At 40.1% G+C, this 20,024-nt stretch overlaps 1 pseudogene; it reads left to right on the top strand.

Annotated features, from left to right (window-relative positions):
- The first annotated feature begins 11,938 nt into the window (after positions 1–11,938).
- LOC148540675 (5S ribosomal RNA) lies at positions 11,939–12,057 on the top strand (annotated as a pseudogene).
- Positions 12,058–20,024: the final 7,967 nt, after the last annotated feature.

The raw sequence follows: 20,024 nt of genomic DNA, 5'->3' as shown, positions 1-20,024 counted from the left end.
AGTTCTAAAGGAAAAAAAAATATGATGAGAACGGATCTCAGCTCTAGGACTGATTCAGAGTTGGGAGTAAAGCAAAAGAAAAGTAACAAATTTGCACCCTGGCTAAACGATAATGCAGATTGGGCAGATTTAAAATTTGCAGAGAGATTAAAAGCTCTACTTACAGTATCAATATTTTTTTTCTAAAATAATGTTATAAAGGGTGTTTTCACACCCTTTTCACATTATTTTATTATCACATAAATTTATTAAAGGGCTTTTGGAGCAGTATTTGTGAAAAACTACTCCAGGCCCTTCAATTTGCTTACTTTTAGTAAGCCATTCACATTTCCCATACTTGTAATGGGAAATGTGATCTGCTCAGATACCCTAAAAATAAATTGTGAAAAAATATCAGGGAAAACCCTGTGATAATAACCATTTCTCCAAACCCAGAAATGGCAGCAGCATGTCAATCACGTGGGATCGCAAACCTGTACTGCACATGGCTAGAAAAAAGAGAAAAAAAAATTCTCTCCAGCACACTACAAAAAAAAACTGTTAGATTGATCATGAGCAACCACTATTTTGTATTGCTGTTCTGAGAGGCATGGATGGTACCAGCACCGGGGTGGTGGGGAAGGGGAGATGCTGGTTCCTGTAGTGCCCTGCAGTATGCAATTATATGACCCAGAGTGGGTGCTATTATCATGTAGGGTTAGGGACACTAATACAGAGAAGCCTTGACAAGGCCCGGCGCTTAACCATGTATTTGCAAATATATGCAACAAAGATCTCTGAATTTCCATTATCATGTAGTATTCAAGTCTTATTGCTGTTTTTTTGCAGTGTGCTGGAGGGAATTTTTCTTCCTTTTTTTGTTCTAGCCTAGAATAAGCCCTCCCTTTACACGCACCTGTGAAAAACTATTAGGTTGATCATGAGCAACCAGTATTTTGTATTGCTGTTCTGAGAGACATGGATGGGACCACCAGCATTGAAAGGGTGTGCTGGTTCCTGTAGTGCTACTTGGAGGTCTCTGGTGTACCTTCAGGTAAGTTGGATCTCAACTTAAATATATCTATGTATGTGCTGTTATGTGGCATTACAGTATACAACTATATATGACCCAGAGTGGTTGCTATTATCATGAAGCATTAGGGACACCAGTACAGAGAAGCCATGACATGGCCCAATGCTTAACCATGTATTTGCAAATATGTGCAACAAAGATCTCTGAATTTCTATTATCATATAGTATTCAAGTCTTTTTGCTATTTTTTTGCAGTGTGCTGGAGGGAAATTTATTTTTTTATCTTTTTTTTCTAGCCTAGAATAAACCCCTCCCATCCCTTTACAAGCACCCACTATTTTGTATTTCTGTGCTGTACGTGTGCAGTATGGGTCCGGCGCATGCACAGATTCATGATAATTGGGAATCTGTGTGATGCCTGTCACTGGGTCTGCAGCTGAATCACCCCCTGAAATCACTCTGCAGGTCTACATTGAAGACCATTTCTAGCAGAGCTGCCATCCTGGGGAAATTCTGAGACTGGAATCCCATTCCCGGACAGAAGGGGACATGCCTGCAGTGGCACTTGTGGCTGCGATCAATCTCCTCTGCTGTTTGTTATCACCGTATCCTAACCTTTGCCAGGATCAAAGATTGTGGATTGATTATGCTGTCTGCTGCAGTCTGAATGTATCGAGTGCTGAGCTACAGTACTCATGAGCTAGCCAGGTACTCTGCTAAGACGTCAGCTGTAAGATGAGACAGTGGGCTAATTTACTAAGATTCGAGTTTGATCGAGTTTATTTTTTTCTCGATTTGCATCGCCGAAACTTGGGTGATTTTCCCGTTTTTAAACTCTCAAATTTACTAAGAAATGAGTTTAGCTGAAAGTGAGTTGACCGATGGTGAAGCAGATTGAGATTTCTCCCCCGAGTAGCAAGTTTTGAAGGAGATTACTCAACCGAGATTGCAGTGTCTTCTCTCTGCCTATCTCTCCCGAACAAGCAGCCTGCACATATCATTGAGATAAGTCAAGGCTGCTTGCGTGTTATACCTGTAAAAAATGTTTTTAAAAAAAGACATAGGGCCCCCCCCAAAAAAAGCATAACCAGCCCCGGACTGCACAGCCAATCCTGGTTCCTAAAAATACAAGGGGGGGGGGATTAGTAGGGTACCCGAACCAGCACCTGCCTGCAGGGCCAGTGCTGGTTATAAATATGGGGGGAACAATGCATAGGTCCCCCTATATTTAAAACAAGCCCTGGACTCAAACCGACTGGGGTGTACTGCCACAGCCAGGAGACCCTATCACCAGGTCTCCAGGGCCAAAGCATTAACACCCCAAGCTGGTCAGTCCAAACCAGGGATCTCAGGGGAGGTGGGGATCCCCCCAAGAAGGGGTCCCCACTCTCCCGAAACCCCAGGCTTAGGCGCCCGAGGCTCTTCCCGCACACCTGGAGAGGTGGGTAAGGGTATAATAATGGGGGAAATAGTTCAAAACTATTGTATTTTACAGAGGAACTACAGGTGTCAGCATGCCTGCCCGTTTGCACTTGTGGAACTACACATGCCAGCAGGTGGCCGGCACCCATAACCCCACTGTAAAATAAATAGTTAAAAAACACAGTACACACACACCGTCTAAAGCACAACTTTATTACATTCACCTACCTCACTCAAACATACTTACCTGCTGCCAGATGTTCATGTCCACTTCTCTTGTAGAAAAAGATCACATACTCAACTACATCCTGACGCTGCTCTCAGTAGCAACCCCGGGTCTTGGCAAAAAAACAAACCGAATGACCCAACCAGACACTTTACACCACTAACTGGTTCCTGATTGCTCAGTGTGAACTGTCAGGAGCAACCAGCCAATCAGCGGTCACTAACTGTAAAGTGACCGCTGATTGGCTCCGGCTCCTGACTGACTGACCAGCCCACGTGGAAACTGTCAGGAGCCAATCAGCGGACCCTATGTCATTTTTTTAAAAATTAACCCTTTAGATAGTGTTTACATGCAGAAACATACACAAATCACACTTATCATCTTAACATCTGTGTATGTTTCTGCCAAACTCGCAGCTCAGGAGGTGGAGTGTTTAAAAACTTCAATTTATGAGGGAGTTTGGTGCAATCTCACCCGAGATTGTAATCTCGATTCTTGGTAAATTCCTGAGTTGTATCTTTTTCATGAAAAGTACATACGAGTTTGCCCAATGGTGAGTTGATTTGAGTCTGTGATCTCTCCCGAGTTTTACCAGTGAAAAGAGAGAAATCTCTCTCAAGCTCACCTGAGATTGTCTTTAGTAAATTTGCGAAATGAAAAACATGCCTAAACTCACACGAGATTGCCATCTCGACCAAACTTGATCTTAGTAAATTTACCCCAGTGAGTGAAATGCTAATAATGCACACTGTTTAATGTCAAAATGTATCATGTAAACACCGAGGGCTGACTAACTCTGTATTTCATATATGCAGCTGTTGGAAAAGTGATATAACACAAGACTTTGGAAGAGATGAGAGTGATGGTGTGTGCATGAAGCCAGCCCCTCAGCCCCAGTACCTGTGTAATGTAAAAGTGTCTCGGTTTTATGGGATTGTGTGACAGTATGTGGCCCTGACGAAGTTCAAACCTAGGCAAAAACCTAAAAATCCTGGTCAAACGACACCACCATATCAAATTTGGTGGAATTAACCCTGGCCGTGCAGAAAGAACGGACAGACAGACACACACACTTTCTCACTTATTGTATAGATGATGCTGATCACACACTCTGTTGACAAATATTTACAGAAAAATAAATACTGTCTCCTACAAACTTGCTCTGTACTGTCCAACATTATCTCAAATATAAGTTCTGAAATCTTCTTACAGTCTTTACATGTATACTTGTGATTATTACTAGGAGATCAATTATATATGAAAAGCAATTTTATTTTTATTGGTCCTTTAAATTTTCAACCAAGACTAAAAAAAGTTTTCTCTGGTGTATTTCTACTGAACTATCTGTAAGTCAGTTTTATTCTCTTGGCATGATGGCTTGACATATCCTGAAAAGTTTAAATACATCATAACGAGAATGGAGGATCCTTGGTTTAATTTCTTTGTTATACTGTAGGTGAAGAAAAGAACATTGAGAGCCTCAGAAAATTGACCATGCTGGCTGTTTGCTGAGCATTTGTTTAACAGAATGAAAGTAATAGCAGGGCCTTTGCAGGAGGCTGAAGTGCTCCCATTAATCCCCAGTGCTGAGGAGAAAGCTGCTGTCTGCTCCACTGGACATTCCAGGTAATGAGACGCCTCTGCGGCATCTCCCAAACCTATCATTTGTGGCTATATGCGAGACACGGATATTCTCATTGCTGCCTTGAGCTCTATCAGGTAAAGAGAACAGAACACAAACTTCTCTTTTTGTACTTTCTCTGTGATGCATTGAGCTGAGAGAGATGGCTCCCTGCCATTCTGCGTCTTGTCTTATTTCCCCATTGGAGATGGGAATCATTCTCATGCTGTAATAAGCTGGCGTTTGTTGGGAACAACTTACGTTGTTATAGGTGAAATGGAAAGAGATCATATACCCCTAAGGGTCACAAAGAGAGCAGAATAATACATTTTTCCCTTTAAAAGAGAATAAAACAAAAGAGAAAGAGATGCTGGGGGCAAATACCGTGATAGGGGTGACTAAGAAGGGCTACTATTGTCTTTTTCTTTTAATTACTGGTGACACAGTACTATGTGGCAGAAGGCCTGTGGAGTTTATACTGTAGTTGGCTTTTTCAGTTGTTTCCATCCAGTTTCTATACCACTCTAAAGACTCATTAAAAATCACAGCAGAGAATAGCTGGGTCAATAGAGAGCCCACCCTCATAGAGTGATGATACGGGTCTCTCTTGCTCACTCTGGAAGGTGGCGGGGATGGGGGAACTTCCACAGAGAAAATGCCTTTACAGACTGGATGAGTAATTACGGAAACAAGCTCTTCGTCCTTTAATGTTATCATGGATATTAATTAAGCAATTAACTAATGGAGCATGCTGTAAGAGGTTGAATGTACAGGCTCTAGAGCAATAGGACTTTTTCTGCTCATTATGTCCCCCTGTGACTTCCTGTCACCTTTAGTTATTTACCAAAACACAGGACACTGTGACTTATCAGAATAATGTATTAATATTTATTTAGCCTATTGCTGCATAGGCAGAGACAATAAGGTGAGAATGTTTGTCTGTTGTGCATTATGAATTTAACTAAATGTGTCACCTACATATGAAACACTAGGAAAGCTCATGGGGAAATCAATGTATTAAAGAAAATTGTACCATGTGATCTACTGAGACCTAACACTCAAGATAGACACACTAATGGTTGATGTTGAGGCAATTAAACACCTTTAATATTAAATATATACAGTATATATAATATATATATACAACAGAAAGGGGTACAATGGTGGCACTCACGGGTCCTTTAAGAAAAGAATCACTCTGACAAGCTGCGTCAATCCTTGTTAAATGATTCGGTCACATAGACCTTTATCATTGTTCTTAATAAAGGTCTATATGACCGAAACATTGAACAAGGATTGACACAGTTTGTCAGAGTGATTATTCTGTTACAGTGGAGTGCCGGTATTTTGATTTGTTATAATATGTATATATATATCAAGCAATAGATGGGTACAGCGCCACTACCTGTGTGACTTACTGAGTGAAACAAATAAATATTCAAATGTATAGCAACTTAGCCTATTATTTTTTTCGGCGTCCGCTCTGAGACAATAGTGTAATACTAGTGTGAGTATTTTTAAAAAGTGAAAAACAAGAGAATTGACAATCAGGCGACTAGTTTGCTAGATGTGTAGATTCACACACAGTAAAATGTACAGTAGATAGGTTAATGGTTTACAAATATAGTTATACCTCAAACCATATAGAGGGGCGTGTTTCACGCTAATTAATAAATATAATAAACCAATAAATAGCAAAGTGCTTAGTGCAAAATATGATATATCTGATTACATCTAGATAAAAAAAAAAAAATTTTTGTTGAACTCATATAGACAACAAAGTGCTAGTGCAAAAATATAGTGAATCTGAAACAAAGTGCTAGTGCCAAGTATAATAAAAATTATGACAATTTATTGAAAAACAGTGCACATAAAAATATATAAATAAATATGACCATAAAAACAACGACTGGCAGTAAATAGATAAAAACAAAGTAGAGGAAAGTTGATATTTTTAAGCAGCTTATCTGATTGAAGGAGAGAGGTAGTTCTCCACAGTGCATGAGGCAGCCAACAGTCCCAACGCGTTTCGTCACTATGACTTCATCAAGGGGATATTGCTTCAGTGTGGTGGTCCTGTATTTATACCACACTGAGTTCAAATGAGAGTCAGGTGTTCACCCTACTTCCTTTGTCTTAGGGAGACCTCAAAACCAAGCGATTTCATAATTCAGCAAGCCATCATTTAAAATAGTTTGTGTTACAGGGTTTCCCATAAAGAAATGTTAGTTATAAATAGTCAAACGGCGATCTTTTAAGTTCAACTTCCGCCCTTGGTGAACTGGCCTCTGCCCTTAATTGGAGCGTCACATCCGTTCCCGGCAGCTGTGTTAAACCATAGCGCGCGATCAAGCACTTCCGTTTTCTTCCTCGTGTTCCGAACTGGGCACGTCACTTCCGCCCGCCGTGTGTTGACGTGTTCGGAGGTGAGCCGTGTCACTTCCACCAACCCTTCTGTCGTTTCGCTCCAGGACGCGGCACATCACTTCCGTCCTTACTTAATAGATGTGTTGAGCTCTTCCGCCCCATTGTTTTCTCCGGACTTAATGCTTCCGCCCTTCTTGTCTATAGAATTAGTATGTTTTTTGCCCAAGTATGAATAATGAGTAGGTGGTGTCTTCCATATTATTATATTAGAATAATAATATATTAATAGTAACTATTAATATATTATTATTCTAATATATATCTATGCCTAAGGAGAATGTTATACTTAGACTAATCATTTAATGATCTAACCTATATATCCAGCATCAAAACAGATTACCCTCCTTAAATGGAATGCTTATCCTTTATTATTTTAGTTTCAGATAATATGGAAGACACCACCTACTCATTATTCATACTTGGGCAAAAACATACTATCCATATTATCTGAAACTAAAATAATAAAGGATAAGCATTCCATTTAAGGAGGGTAATCTGTTTTGATGCTGGATATATAGGTTAGATCATTAAATGATTAGTCTAAGTATAACATTCTCCTTAGGCATAGATATATATTAGAATAATAATATATTAATAGTTACTATTAATATATTATTATTCTAATATAATAATATGGAAGACACCACCTACTCATTATTCATACTTGGGCAAAAAACATACTAATTCTATAGACAAGAAGGGCGGAAGCATTAAGTCCGGAGAAAACAATGGGGCGGAAGAGCTCAACACATCTATTAAGTAAGGACGGAAGTGATGTGCCGCGTCCTGGAGCGAAACGACAGAAGGGTTGGTGGAAGTGACATGGCTCACCTCCGAACACGTCAACACACGGCGGGCGGAAGTGACGTGCCCAGTTCGGAACACGAGGAAGAAAACGGAAGTGCTTGATCGCGCGCTATGGTTTAACACAGCTGCCGGGAACGGATGTGACGCTCCAATTAAGGGCAGAGGCCAGTTCACAAAGGGCGGAAGTTGAACTTAAAAGATCGCCGTTTGACTATTTATAACTAACATTTCTTTATGGGAAACCCTGTAACACAAACTATTTTAAATGATGGCTTGCTGAATTATGAAATCGCTTGGTTTTGAGGTCTCCCTAAGACAAAGGAAGTAGGGTGAACACCTGACTCTCATTTGAACTCAGTGTGGTATAAATACAGGACCACCACACTGAAGCAATATCCCCTTGATGAAGTCATAGTGACGAAACGCGTTGGGACTGTTGGCTGCCTCATGCACTGTGGAGAACTACCTCTCTCCTTCAATCAGATAAGCTGCTTAAAAATATCAACTTTCCTCTACTTTGTTTTTATCTATTTACTGCCAGTCGTTGTTTTTATGGTCATATTTATTTATATATTTTTATGTGCACTGTTTTTCAATAAATTGTCATAATTTTTATTATACTTGGCACTAGCACTTTGTTTCAGATTCACTATATTTTTGCACTAGCACTTTGTTGTCTATATGAGTTCAACAAAAAATTTTTTTTTTTTATCTAGATGTAATCAGATATATCATATTTTGCACTAAGCACTTTGCTATTTATTGGTTTATTATATTTATTAATTAGCGTGAAACACGCCCCTCTATATGGTTTGAGGTATAACTATATTTGTAAACCATTAACCTATCTACTGTACATTTTACTGTGTGTGAATCTACACATCTAGCAAACTAGTCGCCTGATTGTCAATTCTCTTGTTTTTCACTTTCTAAAAATACTCACACTAGTATTACACTATTGTCTCAGAGCGGACGCCGAAAAAAATAATAGGCTAAGTTGCTATACATTTGAATATTTATTTGTTTCACTCAGTAAGTCACACAGGTAGTGGCGCTGTACCCATCTATTGCTTGATACTTCTTTCTTTTTGGTGTTGATTGGGGGAATAGCTGCCTATACTTGTTTAATATGTTTAGAAATAAAGATCGTGTGAATAAAAGGAGTGACCTATGCCAAAGAGTGTTCAATGAAAACACCCCAATATGTGAAAATGTCCCCACACAGAACATGGATAATATGTTCTGGGAAATGGAAAAAATGCTCACAAAAGAAGTAAAGGCATGGTGGGACATTAGGGGACTGGAACACTATTTATCTGTTAACAGAATCCCAAGAGGTCTAAGACTTATTAAGAATCCAACGTTTGGACTGGATAATTCAGATTTTTAAAAAAAATGGGATGACATTTTACACAAATGCTCATTAGAGCTTATAAAACTAATAATTGAGGAAAAAAAGGCAGTACTCTCAAATTTAGAGAAGGAAATCATTAGAATGGAACCCCAGATGGAAGAACACAAAGAAAAAGAGGAATTCAAAGAAAATGAAAAAGTACTACTTAGAAAGGTGGAGAGAGTAGAAGAATCAGTCATGAAGAGCAAAGAAAAGAAGTTTATTAGAGATAAGAAGGACTACGAGTTGAATAAAGTTAAGAATTGGACGAGATTCCAGAAAAAAGAGAGAACCAACACCAGATATGAGTCTGGAGAAGGACCTAGCTGGAAAGTAGCACCCACAAGAAGGTTTAGCTACAGAAGAAACAGAGACCCCACTACTTATACTGGCCCAATAGGACTTAAACCTAGAAATAGGTTTTCCACATTACAACATCTGGACTCAAACAGTGATAATGAGCTTTTTTTATCACCAGCACAAGATCATTTAAGCAACAAATATCCAATGTTCAGAGAAACCACCAAAACAGCCTCCCCCCTGAAGCGAAGGTACAGAGAAGAAGAGGAAAACGGGGTGGCAGGAGGAAGAAACCAAAAAAGGAGGAATTTTTAATAGATCCGAAATCCAAAGGCATATTTAATTTATCCCAGCATACACTCACTAAATCTGAAATAACGTTATTAAGCAAAGGCTTGAACTTTGCCCCGACAAGAAGCATGAACAAATTTGACACTTTTATTGATTTAAACAAGTTTGTGAGAAATCTCACACTCAAACGACATTTCCTGAGAAAAGAATCAGCACCTCTAAAGAACTATATTGCCCCTAATTCAAAATCCGGTCTTAGAGGTAAATCAACATATTACCCACTGGAATCAAAAGGGACTCACATAAATGTTTTCTATGAAATGGTAAAGAAGGACCTTTGCAATAATCAGACAAACTATGCACCAATAAAAAAACAAAATCTAAGTAATAGAGAAAAGGAGGCACTAAAAAACTTAAAAGAAAACCGTGAGATAGTTCTAAAACCAGCTGATAAAGGGGGGGGTTTGGTTATCATGGATTATGCTTACTACTTAAAAGAAGCACATAGATTACTGGATGACCAAATTTCTTATGAAAAATTGACCAAAGATCCAGTTGAAGAATATACAGAAGAACTTAGAATCATTCTACTCTTTGGTCTACAGAGGAATATTTTAACCAAAGAAGAATTTCAATTCTTAATGAAATCAAACCCCACAACCCCGATTTTCTATTTTTTACCAAAAATACATAAGTCACTTACAGAACCTCCAGGGAGGCCTATAATAGCAGGTATTGACTCCCTCACATCCAACCTCTCCAAATATGTTGACATCTTTTTACAAAAATATGTTATCAAACTAGAATCTTATCTAAAGGATACTACGAGTGTATTACAGCAAACCGAAAATATAACATGGAGATCAACTTATAACTGGATAACTATCGATGTACAATCATTATATACATGTATTGAGCATGAAAAAGGTATCAACGCATCAAGAATTTTTTTAGAGTTGGATGAAGAAATTGAAGTTCCACACAAAGAGTTTTTATGTGATCTTATGTCTTTTATACTTACTCATAATTATTTTAAATTTTTAAATCAATTTTATCGTCAAATCTGTGGAACCGCAATGGGTACAACTTTTGCTCCCAGCTTTGCGAATTTGTTCATGGGATGTTGGGAAAAGAATTATGTTTACAGTAATAACCCTTTTAAAGACAATATCATTTTTTATAAGAGATATATTGATGATATTTTAATTATTTGGGAAGGATCGGAAGAATCTTTTAACGATTTTTTAATTTTTATTTCAAATAACAATATGAATCTTAAATTTACATCAAATTTTAACAACAGAAGTATTGAGTTTTTGGATTTGATTTTAACATCAGAAGGTGACCAAATTTGCACAAAAATTTTTATAAAAGGAGTAGATGCGAACAGCTACCTGCATTACAAAAGCTGTCATCTGGACAAATGGAAGAACAACATACCATACTCCCAGTTCTACAGAATTAAACGTAATTGCAGCAATGCTAACGTCTGTAATGAACAACTTGATATTTATGCAACCAGGTTTAGAGAAAAAGAGTATCCGGAAGCAATCATCAATACAGCTATGCAGAAAACGAAAAACCTACAGAGAAATAATCTACTACAATATAAGACGGAGAAACCACAAAAAGAAGAAATGGTACCATTTATTACAACATATAATGGACACGAGAATCATATTAAAAAATCTCTTAACAAAAACTGGAATATCCTTCTGATGGATCCTTTACTCCAAAAGATCCTACCGACAAAACCACAGATTATATATAGAAAATCAAGGAACTTAAAAGATTTACTGGCACCGAGTATGCTGAGGGATAAAGGAAATGAAAGACCAACTATGAACACTTTGAAGTGCAATGGAAGCTATAAATGCGGACATTGCAATATTTGCAAATTTCTTCACCCCAAGAGAAAAACATTCACGAATTCGGACGGATCTAAGGAATACACTATAAAGAATTTTATGAACTGTAACTCCACATCAGTGATATACCTGTTAGAGTGCACATGTGGACTCAAGTACATAGGAAAAACCAAGAGACCACTAAAAATCAGAATTCAGGAGCACATTAGGAACATTAGAAACAGAGTTGAAGGACATGCAGTCTCCAAACACTTCTCAATAAAACATAATTCGGATCCCGAAGATATCACCTTCAAGGCAATAGAACACGTTACTCTGGGAGAAAGAGGTGGGGATTTGGGCAATCTGCTATCAAGAAGAGAGATGTTCTGGCTGTTTGAACTGGACACACTGGCACCTAAAGGCTTCAATGAATACTACGAAATTGCTCCTTTCTTGTGATATGCTCCATTCCTATCTACCAATATACCCCCAGGTTATGGAGGGGCCTGAGTAGTACCCTGAAGGTTCATCTTCTGAGGGAAGTCCAGGTTTGGTAGAATATCTGGCATTATGGACCATCGAAATATGTATTTGCTGCCATACCATCATGTGTGAGCCCAATCTCGTCCGATCTTGGAAGCAAAGCATGATTGGGCCAGGTTAGTACCAAGGAAGGTAACCCATTGAGAATACCTGGTGCTGCAAATTCAGCCGGCGGTTTGGAATATAACCAGGCTAGAGAATGATAATGCCTAAAAAGGGAATTATAGCATATTCACAATTGCAAGCCTTAAGGCCAAGGAGTGATTAATGATATCAGAACTTTACAATTCTAACTACCCAATTGAATGGAAAGAGGTGGATCTTGGGTTTGACTTATATGATTATCCAAGAAATCCTTAGAGTCTTTGGAACCTCCCCTTCAAGAAAAAGAGTAAAAGAATGATCCCCATACTTCAAGTACATCTTAAAACCGATTGTAACTATCTAACTGGATGAAAAGAGGTCGTTTGTCTGAGTCGGATCAATATGAAAATCCAAGAAATTTTCAGAGTCTTTGGAACCTCTTCTTCAAGGAAAAGAGTGAAAGAATGATCCCCATACCTTAAGAACATTTCACAACTTATTATATCCCTGAATTTCTGCTCCTCTTGGTTGAACTTTTAAAGAAATTCCTTTTTGGAATAAATATCTAAACAATATCCAATATAATTATATACATAAAACAATTCAGTACATATTCATAGTGTTTTTAGATCAAACTATTAATATATTATTATTCTAATATATATCTATGCCTAAGGAGAATGTTATACTTAGACTAATCATTTAATGATCTAACCTATATATCCAGCATCAAAACAGATTACCCTCCTTAAATGGAATGCTTATCCTTTATTATTTTAGTTTCAGATAATATGGAAGACACCACCTACTCATTATTCATACTTGGGCAAAAAACATACTAATTCTATAGACAAGAAGGGCGGAAGCATTAAGTCCGGAGAAAACAATGGGGCGGAAGAGCTCAACACATCTATTAAGTAAGGACGGAAGTGATGTGCCGCGTCCTGGAGCGAAACGACAGAAGGGTTGGTGGAAGTGACACGGCTCACCTCCGAACACGTCAACACACGGCGGGCGGAAGTGACGTGCCCAGTTCGGAACACGAGGAAGAAAACGGAAGTGCTTGATCGCGCGCTATGGTTTAACACAGCTGCCGGGAACGGATGTGACGCTCCAATTAAGGGCAGAGGCCAGTTCACAAAGGGCAGAAGTTGAACTTAAAAGATCGCCGTTTGACTATTTATAACTAACATTTCTTTATGGGAAACCCTGTAACACAAACTATTTTAAATGATGGCTTGCTGAATTATGAAATCGCTTGGTTTTGAGGTCTCCCTAAGACAAAGGAAGTAGGGTGAACACCTGACTCTCATTTGAACTCAGTGTGGTATAAATACAGGACCACCACACTGAAGCAATATCCCCTTGATGAAGTCATAGTGACGAAACGCGTTGGGACTGTTGGCTGCCTCATGCACTGTGGAGAACTACCTCTCTCCTTCAATCAGATAAGCTGCTTAAAAATATCAACTTTCCTCTACTTTGTTTTTATCTATTTACTGCCAGTCGTTGTTTTTATGGTCATATTTATTTATATATTTTTATGTGCACTGTTTTTCAATAAATTGTCATAATTTTTATTATACTTGGCACTAGCACTTTGTTTCAGATTCACTATATTTTTGCACTAGCACTTTGTTGTCTATATGAGTTCAACAAAATTTTTTTTTTTTTATCTAGATGTAATCAGATATATCATATTTTGCACTAAGCACTTTGCTATTTATTGGTTTATTATATTTATTAATTAGCGTGAAACACGCCCCTCTATATGGTTTGAGGTATAACTATATTTGTAAACCATTAACCTATCTACTGTACATTTTACTGTGTGTGAATCTACACATCTAGCAAACTAGTCGCCTGATTGTCAATTCTCTTGTTTTTCACATATGTATATATATATATATATATATATATATATACAGTCAGGTGCATAAATATTGGGACATTGACAGAATGTTCATATTTTGGCCTCTATTCACCACCACAAAGGCTTTGAAATGAAACAAACAAGATGTGATTTAACTGCAGACTTTCAGATTTAATTTGAGGGTAATTACATCCAAATCAGGTGAACGGTGTAGGAATTACAACGGTTTCTATATGTGCCTCCCACTTTTTAAGGGGCCAAAAGTAATGGGACAAACTAAACAATCATAAATCTAACTTTCACTTTTTAATACTTTGTTGCAAATCCTTTGCAGGCATTTACAGCCTGAAGTCTGGAACGCATAGACATCACCAGACGCTGGGTTTCATCCCTGGTGATGCTCTGCCAGGCCTCTACTGCAAATGTCTTCAGTTCCTGCTTGTTCTTGGGGCATTTTCCCTTCAGTTTTGTCTTCATCAAGTGAAATGCATGCTCAATCGGATTCAGGTCAGGGGATTGACTTGGCCATTGCATAACATTCCACTTTTTAGCCTTAAAAAACTATTTGGTTGCTTTTGCAGTATGCTTCGGGTCATTGTCCATCTGCACTGTGAAGCGCCGTCCAATGAGTTCTGAAGCATTTGACTGAATATGAGCATATAATATTGCTTTTGTCAGCAGTCACATCATCAATAAATACAAGGGAACCAGTTCCATTGGCAGCTATACATGCCAACACCATGACACTACCACCACCATGCTTCACTGATGAGGTGGTATATTTTGGATCATGAGCAGTTCCTTTGCTTCTCCATACTCTTCTCTTCCCATCACTCTGGTACAAGTTGATCTTTGTCTCATCTGTCCATAGGATGTTGTTCCAGAACTGTAATGGCTTTTTTAGATGTTGTTTGGCAAACTCTAATCTGGTCTTCCTGTTTTTGTGGCTCACCAATGGTTTACATCTTGTGGTGAACCCTCTATATTCACTCTTGTGAAGTCTTCTCTTAATTGTTGACTTTGACACATATACACCTACCTCCTGGAGAGTGTTCTTGATTTGGCCAACTGTTGTGAAGGGGTTTTTCTTCACCAGGGAAATAATTCTTCTGTCATCCACCACAGTTGTTTTCCGTGGTCTTCCGGGTCTTTTGGTGTTGCTGAGCTCTCCGGTGCGTTGTTTCTTTTTAAGAATGTTCCAAACAGTTGATTTGGCCACACCTAATGTTTTTGCTATCTCTCTGATGGGTTTGTTTTAAATTTTCAGCCTAATGAAGTCTTGCTTCACTGATAGTGACAGCTCTTTGGATCTCATATTGAGAGTCGACAGCAACTGATTCCAAATGCAAATGTCACACCTAGAATAAAGTCCAGACCTTTTACCTGCTTAATTGATAATGAAATAACGAGGGAATAGCCCACACCTGTCCATGAAATAGCTTTTGAGTTGATAGTCCCATTACTTTTGGCCCCTTAAAAAGTGGGAGGCACATATAGAAACCGTTGTAATTCCTACACTGTTCACCTGAATTGGATGTAATTACTTATATATTATAAGTTTTGTTTATATGAGACAAATTGTGCTCAGAAATTTACAGCTGAAAAGAAACTGGCAGATGAAGATGCTTTTCAGTATAGGGCATAGGGTGCCAGAGAGAGGAACCCAGGAGGTGGACAGGATGCAATGAGAGAATTAATGGTGTAAATGAACTGGAGAACGAACAACGGACAGTTTGTCAGAGGACAGGGTGTCAGGGAAGAAGGTGCAGTGTCACATGGGAAGGGGTACCAGGGGAGACGAAAGGGTGCCAGAGACTGGAATGCAGCAGAAAGGACAGTGGGCCTGATTCAGAGCCGGACGCTCTAACCAGAGCGCTCACTCTGAATCAGGGCCCTCCTACATCAACTTGGAGCGGCCTCTTGGACGCTCGCATAGCTGTGGGTTACCACCCACAGCTATAGTGAGCGTCCATGAAGATGGTCGCAATGGTCAAGACCATCGCGACCATCGGGCTTGCGATGAGACCCTGCAGTAGGGTCTCGCTGCCGCAAGCCCTGGAGTGATTTTGGCTCTATCAGAGCCAAAATCACTCCCACTGACATCACTACTGATGTCAGTGGGGCCGGACCCAGACGGTAGGCGTTCCCATGGGAACGCCTCGGTCTTGCAGCCACGCCCCCGGGACGCCCACCAAAGGGGGCGTGCTGTCACTCACTATCGACAGCACGCCCCCTTTGGTGCGAGACCCCGAGCGACAGCTTGGCTGTCGCTATGCGGGTCTCGCGCATGCGCACGACAGAGCTCCCTCCATCGTGCGCATGCGCATTAGGGCACCATTGACCCGCTTGCGAGCGTCCTGCGCTCGCGAGCGGGTCTGAATTATGCCCAGTGTGCCAAGGAAAAGGTCTGGGTGATGAATAGAGAGTATCACAGGGGACAGAGGAGAAGGTGTCAGAGAAGATGATTCCAAAGGAGGTGGTGTTTTATCACCCAATAAAGGAAAACTGTAATTCCTAATTATAGTCTATATTATATTCATATTTGGTTAATTATTCTGAGGCACTAGATTAACTTAAAATCACTTTCCTCATATAGTATGTTTATGTGCCTAAGATGCTGCTGGCTCCCACCTAAGCATCGGTCCATCAAGTTTATTTCTCAGGTAATTTTTCTTACTCGACCAAATGATATAGGGTACAAGGTGAAATGACCATTACTTGCCTGAGACTGCTGTGACATCTTACAGTTGGACCTGGGCTGTAAACTAACTGCGTGTCTCATGAGAGCTGAATTTTTATATTAAGAGAGAGGGAAAGAAGGGCGACTGAAATAAAAATAAATTTTTCTATTACACAGCTGACAGCCTCTCTGGAAAACAATTATCTTCAGCTTAAAGACATACGCAAGCCGACACGTACGCTTTTAATATGTACAATTTTTCAAAGACTCACATCGTTTATTTGGTACGACTCTTTGACCCACAGCATACAATCAGGATTGAGAAGTTATTGTGTGTTTTATTCATCAGCAACAATATGTAACCAGTTTTTTTTTCTCTTTGTGATCAGTGCATAAAAAACACGAGTTACAGACAGTAAACTCCAGAGGGAGAGCAGATTGTAGGGTACATACAAGATTTGCTGGATCATATTTTACAGCATTAAATATTTAGCATAATCACCATACAGGTAATAGAGAAATTCCTGTAATATTTAATTAGGCTAAAACACTGCAGTGGCCTTCCCTAAACGATTCTGTAAAGTAAATAAATAAATAATAAATAAAATAAATAAATAAATAATGAGCCATATTAATAGAGGGGATTTGCTATCTTCAAAGCAAATTTGTAAAACGTTGAATGGTTTAAAGAGTAATTTAGCCCTTCAAGCTGGCAGATTTAGGGCTTTTATTCTGCTGTTCCCTGAAAAAAAACAGCTCAGTATGTTGTACAGTATATAGACAAAAAAATATCATTTTAGATAACATGCAAAAGATGCTTTTAATAAAGTATGAAGAACTATGTAATGCTCACCAATGGCTGCCTTCAAAATGAATAGTTCAAGAAATCCTATTTTCAAATTGGTGATATCCTTTATTGTGTTTATTAACAAGAGAAGCATGTAACCCTTTATATGTTCAGGAACAAATACCTGACATTTCATATTTAAAATACTAGAATGAAAGCATCTCACATCCGCCACTCACACATGACAAAACCAGAAACAACTAACGCAGATCAGGCGGCCATCAGTCTTCTGAGTAAGTCTGACATGCCGCAGACACAGCGGGTTTCCAGACACGCTAAGGGCTCTCTTGCTGCGAGCAAGGACGCAGTGACTAATTTATGCACACCCTTAAAACGGCGTTCAAACAGTCCGATATGCCTGCATTTTTCTAATTGCCCTCTGTTACCTCCCCCAAATTCTGACTACATATCACTCTGTGTGAGTGTATTCACAATTCAATCACTGCATGTGCTCAGTGCGACTTACATGCATGCGCAATGCGCAATGGCAAACCATCGCTCAATCTAAATATCGGCATTGCGTACATCTCTGAATCAGGCGCCAAATGCAAGTTCCTTACAGGTGAAGATACTGCACAGGTGAAAAGCATTGAGATTAGATTTCAAGTATTTTAAAGTCCTATCATAACCAAGTTCCATGGAGTTTGTCAGTGTGTGGCAAAGTCTAACACCATTGTTGTAGTCTTGACCTTATCAACTGGATGCATGTTGCACTAAGGACTGACTGTAGAGATATCGAGAAAGCTGCAGCTGTGAGATACGCTAGACAGAATTCTGAATGGGAGGCTAGCAAGAGCTTTAGAAACATTGACTGCATTTGAGGCATGCTGAAACCAATAGTGTACAGTACCAAGCCTGAAATTGTGGTGTCAATATTGTTAACTCAGTGAAGCCAGGAACCATAAGCATAATAAAAAGGGACTGCTAGTGACAGAGAAGACGTAGCGTGGCCTAGCAGCTTCCCATGTATTTGCAAATGCATGCAACTAAGGGCCTGATTCAGAGCTGGACGCTCTGACCAGAGCGCTCGCTCTGAATCAGGGCCCTCCTACCTCAACTTGGAGCGGCCTCTTGGACGCTCGCATAGCTGTGGGTTACCACCCACAGCTATAGCGAGCGTCCATGATGATGGTCAAGTCCATCGCGACCATCGGCCTTGCGACGAGACCCTGCAGTAGGGTCTCGTGGCCGCAAGCCCAGGAGTGATTTTGGCTCTATCAGAGCCAAAATCACTCCCACTGACATCACTAGTGATGTCAGTGGGGCCGGACCCAGACGGTAGGCGTTCCCATGGGAACGCCTCCGTCTGGCAGCCACGCCCCCAGCACGCCCACCAAAGGGGGCGTGCTGTCAGTCACCATCGACAGCATGCCCCCTTTGGTGCGAGACCCATAGCGACAGCTTGGCTGTCGCTATGCGGGTCTCGCGCATGCGCACGACAGAGCTCCCTCCGTCGTGCGCATGCGCATTAGGGCACCATCGACCCGCTTGCGAGCATCCTACGCTCGCGAGCGGGTCTGAATTAGGCCCTAGGATCATTAAACACCCCCCCTTTCTCTACTTGGTATGACCCCTCCCTTTCATGCACCTGAAAAGTACTGCCAGATTGCCTGAGCAGCTGCCATTTTTTGTTTGTTGGTATAATAATAAAGCCAATGTGTCTGTGTTATACTTATGTCCAGGGAAAAAGGAACACTTAAATGTTGTGGGAACAATGTGATCAGGAGAGGACAGTGCTACAAAAGGCAACACAGACAGCAAGAGTGACAGTAATTATCCCCAAGGTGTATAGTGTCAGCAACGACTCTGTTGGACACTGTCATATTAATTTGCCATTACTAAAGCTGGCTACACACTACACAATGTGTGTACCCAGCAACAGCAGATGCGACGGCATGATATATCAGGTGATCCGTACACACTGCACTATCTGGTGTACGACCGTCCGATATATTGTTCCCCCGCCGCATCCAGAAGCATGGTGTTGGCTGTCAGATCTTCTGACAGATCACTGGGGGAAATGTATCGCCTTCAGCAGTACGGACAGCAGCAGCATCTAACAAATGCCAGCTCATTGAGAGGCAGGCTACTCTCTCTATCACCGACTTCACTAATAGCCAACCTCTTACAAAAACTCAGGGATGTCATTGCAAAGTGGCTTACCCCCGCTTGGACTCTCCTTGGGATTTGTGAATTCTGACAACACCACAGATATTGTGAGAGCATTACAGCAGGGTGATTTCGAACACGTCCCATGTTTTAATCACCCAATTATTTTGGTGGTGCAGAATTTTTTTTCAAATTACTAGGGCGTGCAGGAGATGCTGTCTGTGGCCCGAAAAATTTCAGGATATTTTTGACATTCAGCAGTTGCATGTAGAAGATTGCAGCACGTGCGAGAACAGCTTAATTTACCCTGCCACCAGCTGAAGCAAGAGGGAGTAACAAGGTGGAATTCCGCCCTTTATATGTTTCAGTGGATGGAGGAACAGCAAAAATCCATCCAAAGCTAAATGAGCCATGACATTGGGAGAATGTACCTTACTCCAGCGCAGTGGAGAATACTTTCTGTGTTGTACTCTTCTAAGTAGTAATCTATGCAGTGAGTTCAAACACTGCCAGCTTGAGTCAGGTGATTCCCCTAATTA

The sequence above is a fragment of the Taudactylus pleione genome, unplaced genomic scaffold, assembly GCF_031769625.1.
Source record: "Taudactylus pleione unplaced genomic scaffold, aTauple2 ptg000018l, whole genome shotgun sequence".
In the NCBI taxonomy this organism is placed as follows: domain Eukaryota; kingdom Metazoa; phylum Chordata; class Amphibia; order Anura; family Myobatrachidae; genus Taudactylus; species Taudactylus pleione.
Note: the sequence above shows the minus strand (reverse complement) of the source record. Positions and strands in the feature narration are given on the sequence as shown.